Below are 10,367 nucleotides of genomic sequence, written 5' to 3' on the forward strand. Positions count from 1 at the left end.
GTAAAAAACCCTTTTTTGAAAATTTTTCGAAATTGACATAATTTTATCAAGATGTTTTTCCATGCACTCAATTACTACAAAATTTCCAATGTCCTCTCCAACGTGCTTGATCTTTTAGTGGCAATAATCCTAAAAATTCTTCTAGATGAAATAAATCGTACAAATTTGTGCTGTATCATTTATGTCAGAAGACTCGTCAACTGCTATTGATAAAGCTGAAACCAATTTAAGACCTTCGACTTGCTGGTTGGATATATTCGAAGACATTTTGACTGTTCAATCTTTTACTATTTTAGTCCGTACGTGGTCATTTGTGGTAGAGCCACACTCAAGTGGCCAAAGAACCACATGTGGCTGGCGAGCCGCAGTTTGCCAACCACTGACCTAGGCGGTTACATGTAAGTTGTACGTATGCAGTTCATAGTGGGACACTTATTTGTGCGCCGCAGTACGTGAAACATGAGTTCGTATAACATTTTATCAAATGACGAGTTCTTCGTTGAACATTTCACCGTGAAATACATTTGTACGTATCTTACAAAATGCGGCGATAGTACTGTTCCAATTCGATTAACCCTAACCTAACCTAACCTAAAAGACATCTCATAAAATCTGCCACATGTTGTAGCATATTGAGATCCCCGGGGTTCCAGCGGCTAGCTCAGGTGTCCATCGAACCCCGGATTCACAAAAAAAAGATATAAACGAAAATTATCGCTTTCATCCATCATCATTTATACTTTTTAAATTAAATTAAATTTATCTTAATTACACCTCCGCCCAATATGTCATTTTCACACACCGGACGAAGGCCCTTACTTATAAATAAAAAATACTTACGTGGTTGAGCAAGGAATCAGATTAGATGTTTTATGAAGCCGTTTCTAGAGGTCAGGGTTACGTTTCGACTTGAGCTACTAAATGATTATTTTACACCGGGAGAAGCCCGCCTGTAACAGGGGTGTATCAATTCGCCCCATCTGGATTAAAGTCGAAAGGTACGCCCTGATCTCATCGGCCACCCAACCAATTCCTTGTTCATCCGTTAAGTACATGGCATGATAACAGTTTATAAAAAAATTCAACTACAATCTAACTATTCTAACAAAAAAAAAAAAAACAACTAACTTTACGTATTGTTTCGATATTTATTTTGATTACTATTTTCCTGCTCAAAGCAATGCTCCTGAATAAGTCAGAGTTTGATTTATTTTCCTTTCTTATTATCATTTGTCATAATTTATTATTATTTTATTTTTCTCCTGTAATGTCGTGCGTTTATTTTGTTTTCGTAATGTTTTCTTGTTATTTTATTCGTTTTTATTAGTCAGCGGAGGGGTCGCAAAGCTGCAGTCTTTGACTCTCGCGCTTTCCAATCTTTCTTTTGTATTCCTAGGGGCTATATTCGTAGACGTTTGGCCCTCGTTCGGAATTATTATTTCGTGTTACGTTTTTCTTCTTCTGGTGCAATAGGAGCGTACCTCGTTTGGCGTCGTCTGCCTTTGCAACCAGGGCGTGGTAGTGGCGTTACTATTGAGCCAGGCTCGTTTCGAGCAGCGGATATCCTTCTGTGGAAAGTTTTCCACTCATCTGCTGGTCTCTGGAGTATCACCTCACAGATGGACAGGTACTGTGTCTCCATCTGTTCCTATTACTGCGGGCAAGGCATCGTATAGCGGTACAACGGCCAGGCTCGTTGACGGCGGCACGGCTTTCTCACAGGTACTAGGATGGATTTTCACAATAAGTATCCTTTTCCCTTTCCTTTTTTTTTAGATGGTTACACTTCGGAAGTACCTCTTGTTGTTTCACGATATCTTTCAGGCGTCACGTCCCTAGTCTCTCCATGAACCTGTGCGAGAAAGGAGAGTGCGCACTCTCCACACCATCAAGCTTTGGTATCATGAATTTTCGGCTACGCTGCCTTTGGATGCGCTTACTTCGAGAGGTGGCTCCCTTTGTGCTTCCAAATTGTCTTCATCTGTATTTATTCTTTTTCTTTCTTTAGTAATTTATTCGTTCATTAGACTTCCTGTACTTTAAATTTATTCGAATTTACTTTATTAATTACTCCTACCCCATACATTAAATAGCTACTAATTTTATATAAAATCTTCCCATTGTACTTATGGTACTTAATATCACATTTAATATTTTACCCTAATACCCATAATTATTTTGCAACATTGTATTGACTGTATAAATCACATTGATATTAAAAATTGAAATATTCCACCCTCTCATTATATTTATTTCTGAATCAGTACACTTAAAACTGTGTAATTAACTTCATTTTTAGTGAAACCCATTTTATTTAAAAAAAAATGTTGTTTCATTTTACGCGCCCGACATCCTATTCCAAAGGCGCGCCGCGCCGATTTGCGGTGCCTCTCACGTTTTATTATTATTATTTTTTTTTTCATTATTAAATTTACATTATTTATTAAATTAAATTGACTCATTTTTTTTAAATTTTTATCACAAGCATACAATCTCTACTTTCATCCTCTTATACCTAATTTTAACTTATTATTAAAATTTAACATAACAACTAACACTTCGTCGAGTGATGCCTTATTATTCCCGTTCCGTTTTCGCTGTGTTAAATTTACGATTGGTAATTTGTAAGGAAATAATAGTGACGGTCGTATACTATTTTCCTCGTTTCTCTTTGGATTCAAATTATTAACACGGCGTAACTTTGAAACAGGTTTCGCGCTACTGTAGAATATCCTCTTTCCCGTTTATAAAATTGTTTGCGATTTTCAATGTTAATGTTTTCGAATTCATTCATATTTACTTTATTTGAACGGAAAGAATTGGCGTCACTTTGCGAAGTGTTATTTTTAAAACTAGAATGTAAATTTTTCGTACTAATGAACTTAAGATTACAAGGCTCAGAAAGTTGGTCCTTAATTAACTTTATATCCGTAATTAGAAGAATTTCCGGATGTTTTATTCGTATAATCTACACATTTCACTTCCAACAGCAACTCGGCGTTCACCCTTGACTCGAGGGTTGGCGACTGGTCCTGCTTCATCTCCTCGTGGTCGAGCCTGCGCCCGCACAGATTCGATTCATCTCAGCTTGCGCGCCTTTTCAGCCCTCTTGTGAGGCTCCCTGGCCTCGCGTTTCCTTTTTCTCTCCTCACCGAACATCCCGTGGTCGACTAGGGTACACGACATGTTAGTGATACCCTAGGAAAATCGGCATTTTGCTCGCCGTTTTTCGTCGTGAGTGGGCCGTGGCCTCTACGAGCCCTCCTCGCTGGATACCGTCGATGATGTGTCTGGTCTCCATAGGTGGGATTTGTGCAGCCATTCGTCGTACTGGAGACGCGCTGGTGCTACGGTCTCCAGCACGACGCTAGGCGCGGTCAGCTCCGTATGTGGACTGTCTTCGAACACCAGAGGAGGGCTCTCCCGGTTTGATGTTGGAGACAGCACTTCTTCTTCGATAAGGGTTACGTCGGAGTCCACTTTTTATTTAACCATTTCTTGGTTGTTCCGGCTCCTGGATCATAAACTTTTATTTAGCGTTCGCGGGCGTAAATTTTATTTCGCGGGTTCGGAAGAATCCATGCGATTCTTCAAGCCCCACGTTGGGCGCCATTGAGATCCCCGGGGTTCCAGCGGCTAGCTCAGGTGTCCATCGAACCCCGGATTCACAAAAAAAAGATATAAACGATTGGAGTGTAAATAAAACACGGTCTTTCGTGCTCGTAACGTGGTCTTCTTATATTTTACATTTTCTTTAAACGTTTACATATTTTTTCTAACAATAAGTTTCGCAGGTCCTATCCTATCGGAAAGGGGACGCTTACTAATTACTTTTTTCTTTTTCAAACTTCGCGTACCCACGCCATTCCAGCAAAAAGGACTCTCGTGATTGGCCAAATTTTATCGCGTGATCTTTGATTCGGCGAATCACGAGCCTGACCCTGGCGCAGGCGCGTCGAAATTTGGACGTTGCCGACAAGCGCGGCAAAATTTATTATATTTAAATACTTATATTTAGTCTTAAAATTATCGCTTTCATCCATCATCATTTATACTTTTTAAATTAAATTAAATTTATCTTAATTACACCTCCGCCCAATATGTCACTTTCACACACCGGACGAAGGCCCTTACTTATAAATAAAAAATACTTACGTGGTTGAGCAAGGAATCAGATTAGATGTTTTATGAAGCTGTTTCTAGAGGTCAGGGTTACGTTTCGACTTGAGCTACTAAATGATTATTTTACACCGGGAGAAGCCCGCCTGTAACAGGGGTGTATCAATTTGTACAAATATATTTAATATACTCCACAGTCAAATGTTCAACGAAGAACTCGTCATTTGATTAAATGTTACACGAACTCATGTTTAACGTACTGTGGCGCACAAATAAGAGCCCTGCGGTGAACTGTTTACGTACTAATTTCCGGATACGCACCTAGGTACCTAGTGAACTTTAACATTTTTAAGACATCCACCACAAACACAAGTCGAGTACCTAGGCACTTTACGCCTGTAAATTCTAAAAAGTTCACATCGCGTTCTTAAATTTAAACTTGATTATCTCAAAAAATAATACTACTGAGGTACTTCGAATGCTAATTGATTTAATATTTTGTTCCATTCGATTTGAGTCGTTTTTGCGACCCTAGTATAACTTATAACAATAATTTCCATGTATGTTTAACTAATTACTAGGTACCTATACCTTCTTAAAACCTGACATTTTGGTGCGACAGTTGATGCATAGTTACCGATTAGGTATACTATGTCCCCCACATTCTGAAACGGGCCGAGGCCAGGATGTTTGGCGGCCCCCCTACCTATCTCTAAGGTTAAGGGCAGTGTGATGTTCTACAATAATTTTCCCCAAATGGTATTCCGCGGAACCCCATGTTTCCACGTGTTTTTTTGTACCTATTTTAAATAAATTCACTTGAATTATTGAGTCGTCGGCACTCCTCATCATATTATAAAGCACTGATTGCGAACCCCTTTTGTGTTGTCAAGTAACATGCAACCCTTCGCCATATTGGATAAATAACTATTTTTATTATTCAAGAAACACATTAAAAACACCTGAATATCACTCATCACATCACATCACGTTGCATCACATACTTGGCGACTTTTTTTACTATTTGCACAAATTTGTGGTGGCTGTTTATCTCACTTAACTGCTCGATCTGCAATGCCGGGCCCCCAGGTTAGAGCCCTGTCAGCCCCCCCTTGTGGGAACCATGAGGTACCTATCCATAACAATGTTTATTTAGTAGGTAGGTACGTTTGTTGACATTTCTCATAACCCAATTTTATTAAAAAACACATTACCTAGTTTCAATGCTTACGAGTAATGATAATTAAATGCGCTTACTGACGTCAGTGTGCATTTAATGTATCTGAAGCATAGATTAGGCAGCGTTGCCAACTGTACTATAATTATAGTATTTGTACTATAATTTTGGTCCGCGTACTATGTACGACATAAAAGAGTTATAGTACGCCCAAAATAATATAAATTTGAATATTGGAAAAAATATGTAAAAAGTACTAAAATTTCGTTATTTCCGTTCGACAAATTGGTGCAGAGTACTAAAATTTCGCAATATAAGAAGATTTGAAGAACTTTTTTCTGTGAAACAAAAAACCTATACATTTTCAACAGATCGTCGCTGTAGGATTGGTTTGTCGTATAGACCAAATGTCAAATGTTCAGAAGACGAAAAAAAAATTTCATTATCCTATATTTAAATACATGGAGGTATTTAAATTGTTGTTTTTACAGCATATGAATGCTGTATTCATTACAAAGTAATTTAAAGAAAATGATGGTCTTGGTCCATTTAGATACAAAAAATCATTCTGCATTAAAAGGTTGATTTCGACAAAAACGGATATTCGACAAACCAATCCTATAGCGACGAGATGACAATGTGTACTATATTTTTTTATACTATAACTTTAATTATAATTTTGAAGGCTCTGTACTATAATTCCACTTTGAAAAGATGGCAACACTGAGATTAGGTCTGAAGATAAGTACCGACCAGTGATGCCAACCGTACTATAATTATAGTACAATACTATAATTTTGATTTCGCGAAAAATGTAAAGTACTATAATTTTACACCAAATATACCAAAATACTATAATTTTAAAGGATTCGAGACGAAAAATGTTCCTGTACTATATATTTTTCAGAAATACTATAATTTTTACGCCTTTTTACTATAATCAGCATAGAAAAATATGGCAACACTGGTACCGACAGGCAAAACCCGGGTCGGAAGAATCGACTCAAATGGAATACCACCATACTTAAATCAATTAAAACTCATTTAATCAGTTTGAGTTGAATCGTTGAATGTAGACTGCTTCCTTTTCTGCATAACACCTGTCAGTTTAGAAGTGATCAATGATTGATCATTAGGCACAAGTAAACCTTGCAACAGTCAAAATCATACTTATAGAGTTGGTACAGAATATTCTTAACGATACATATCCATTTGTTATTATATGAAGGGAATTATACAAGATACCTAGGTACTAATTGTTGACTAATTCCATGATACATCTTTAAAATTTGTTTGTTCCATTATAACTAAAAAAGTACTGGACGATACCGATAACGATAAAAGTGATAAAACTTGCGCAGGTTATCGTTGTTTGTACCAATTTAGTTGATTTTCATCCTACCTATCGTAATCGCTGAACACCAAACGTCAAATCAAATGCAATGCAACCAAGGGATTACGCGCAAGCTGTACCTAGTTTACCTACATACACTGTCATGTGACCACGTCACAGCGTATGCGTGTTAGGATGATTTGGTATATAATTACAGCGGCTCGCTGCAAGTCGCTTTGCCCGTGCTGTAGTGTTTTTAACAAGTACCAATGAGAATATAGCATTCTATTGCAACTATTTTTGATGTTTTATACTTGTTTTAAAAATCCGCGCATTTTATCGAATATATCTGATATTTAAAAATTGATTTTTAACCCTTTTACTCCCACGGGGCCGATATTTCGGCCGACCATACCTATGCGAAAACTCCATCTGGGCCGATCCATCGGCCGAAAGTTTGGAACCAAATTTACGATTTATTCCAAATTTTTTCCCGTCATATTTCGTTCATGTAGACGAAGCATTATATTCACTGTGTGTTGGGTGGTTGTCGGCATTGTTTATAATTATGCCATACCCTAATAACTCACAAGTCATAATTGCTCTGCTGTCGAACTTGAGACCAAAGAGGGTCATAAAAATAATAAAACATTATTTTTATGACACATTTTAAATTCTGATATTTCTTTTAGTTGTTTTATGATTCATATATCACATTACAAAATGAAATTTGTAATTTTTGAACTAACAATGGATGCCACTGTATTTTTGGTAAGATGGTGAAAAAATACATGAATATAAATATTATTATAAATGATTTAGTGCTTTGAGACTTATTTTTTGAAATTACTTCATTCCATATCAGTTAGTCGTCGATACTGTATCGAATTCTCTTGCGATTTCGTGAATTGAATAATATTCTTGAATACCTTGACACTATACGATTTTTTTTGATTACTTTATAAAAATTCTATTTCATAGAGAAATAATAATATGTTTATTTTTTTTTCTGTTACCATTACTGTGACCAGGACACGATGTGTATTAAATATGGTATAACCCCTATTTTACGTTTTTTAAGGGACTGAAAAAAAAAACCTAATTGGAGGGAAAATGTAAAAGGGTATTGAAAAAAAGAACATTTAAATTTTATGTTTCTAAAAAAATAACGTTTTATTAAAAAACATTCAATTTAAATATTTTTATTAAAAAAATCATGTATATTAGTTTGTTGCATTTTTGTTTTTTTCTTATGTCATTCTCTTTCAAGACTATATAAACATTTAAAAGTGTCATCTTGAATATGTGTTTGAAAGAATGAGGACGTAAAAATGAATAATAATCGAACCGAAAGCAATATGAAATAAATAAACCGCGAACTTGTAAGACTGATGACAGAATAATGACAGACGGAGTGTATACAAAACACAAACACGATGCCAAAAGAAAAGATGGCGACCAATGGACCAATCACCTTGTTATGCGCTGAACTCGGGCCAATCACAGCGTTGCTAGCCGACCAATCACCGTGCGCCGTTCTAAAGACACGGAGTTTCCCCTCCAAACACCTTACGCTGTTCGAATGTCACGACCCAATCATTGTCAAGCGCACGTAACTCGCATATTTTGAATATTTCCGACGTAAATCGCGGGACAGAAAAACGTAAATGCGGGTATTAAATGTACTGAAATACATCGGGACTGAATAAATTACACGCAATTGCCGGGAAAACGTGAATTCCGGGCACGTAAAAAACGAGGTTATACTGTATTTGTATAAGCAAAAAGTAAAATAGTATCGTTTTCATTTTGAAATGCAGTTCAGTAATAATTTTCGTAAAATCTTGTACACACTAATAGGCCTCTTAATATTAATTGGACAACCCTATTCAGCCAATAGTAGGGATTGCAATACCGAATGAAAATGTCAATACTAGTTTTTCGGTATTTCCTATTGAATACCGGTAATCATTTCAATATATTATTATATCAATAAATAGCTACAAAAGTTAAGTTTGGTTTAGTAAAGATACAAACCACATCCTTTTGTCTAACGCCTATTTAGAGTTGTTAACAGTAACTATAGATAAAGGAGACCCCCCTGCACTGCCCTGAAACCAAAGTACACACATAATAGGATTTCATGGGGTTTAATAAAACGAATTTATTATAACCAAATATTTTATTCCAGCCTTTAAATATAAATAATAATAAATTCAATTTAGATTCCCAGTGATTACTGAGAGTAAAGTAGGTATCTTGATTCATTTGCATAAAAGGAAATTGAAAAAGTATTAAAATAATAAATCAAATAACTACACAATAATCGTAAATAAAACTGAAAAATTATCTGTATTGAATTTTTCCTACAAGATATTGGAAATTTGTGAAACCTTGTTTATAGTAACGAATTTCATGTTAATTCTGCGTTGAATATGAAAATAAACCCACAGTTGTTGGGTGTTACACACAGATTAAAAACCAGTGCTCCTCTTCCCATTAATGGAATAATTTTACTACTATACAATTTAAACATATTAAAAAACATTTATCGACCGAAGCTACTTGATGGTATTTGAATTTAAATTCAAAGTCTTTTTTTGCGACCCGGGGTTCGCCTTTCGGCATCTTCAGGCACTACCAAAGGGCAAACACACACTGTGTACACAGTGCCTGAAGATGCCGAAAGGCGAAATCTGGGTCGCAAAAAACGACTCAAATGGAATAGTTCAAAACTTAAATCCATTAGAATATAAAAAAAAACCATTTTGACAAAATTGTCACATTGGAGGCTTAACAGCTCGAAGACGATATTTTCGCAGCACAGCTCAGCATCACATTTACATTTATGTATTTGCAGATGAAATCATTTCAAATAATCATTCAAATATGTATGTGGAAATATCTAACCGTCAAAAACATTTTATACAATTTATTGTAATAGTGTTTACCACCAATGGACGAGTGGCAATATGTCTACTTATGAAGTCTCAGATCTCGGGTTTGAATCTCGGATCCGACAAATTCACACCCAGAGCATGTACCTAATATATATTTTGAGCAATGTAAAATAAACTGTTATGAAACTTATTCGTGAGGTAGTCAAGATCCACATTGGATTGTAGAGCCAATGAATTCAATATAATCATGTTTTTAAAAATAAATTAAACAGTGTAATTAATAGAAGGTAATTAAATATATATTTTTACACAAAATTTTTAATAGTTCTGTCATGACCAAATGTTGAAATTAAAACCGGTCCTGATTGCTATGACAATTTTGTTAGTTATACACCTCCTATAAAACGTGGTTTATTTTACATAATGGCTTTATGACACGATTTTCCTTGACAGTAAACACCGAAACAACAATTATCTTTAGTAGGGAAGAATCAATACGGTCGGTAAATAACATAATCCAATGAAAATAAAATAACATACATTTAAAAATTATTCTACACAATACAAGTGGAATTTACAAGCTTAATAAATAATTATTGCGGCAATCCCTAAAAGTGCCCACTCATCTTCGAAAGAGAATGATACATAATAATAATGAGCTATATAATTTCAATAAAATGCATAACTGAGGAAATAAATTTTTAAAATACACAAGTAGGTAGCAGTCTAGTTTATATAGGAAACTGTGTTTATTTTAAGACAGTTATCTCAATAAACGCTGACTTAAAGGAATGAATTGGATATTAACAAGAAATTGTAACAAAAATTTACATATACA

Source organism: Rhyacophila brunnea, unplaced genomic scaffold (assembly GCF_057557595.1).
Source record: "Rhyacophila brunnea isolate RB1 unplaced genomic scaffold, BYU_Rbru_1.0 scaffold_12, whole genome shotgun sequence".
Classification (NCBI taxonomy): Eukaryota; Metazoa; Arthropoda; class Insecta; order Trichoptera; family Rhyacophilidae; genus Rhyacophila; species Rhyacophila brunnea.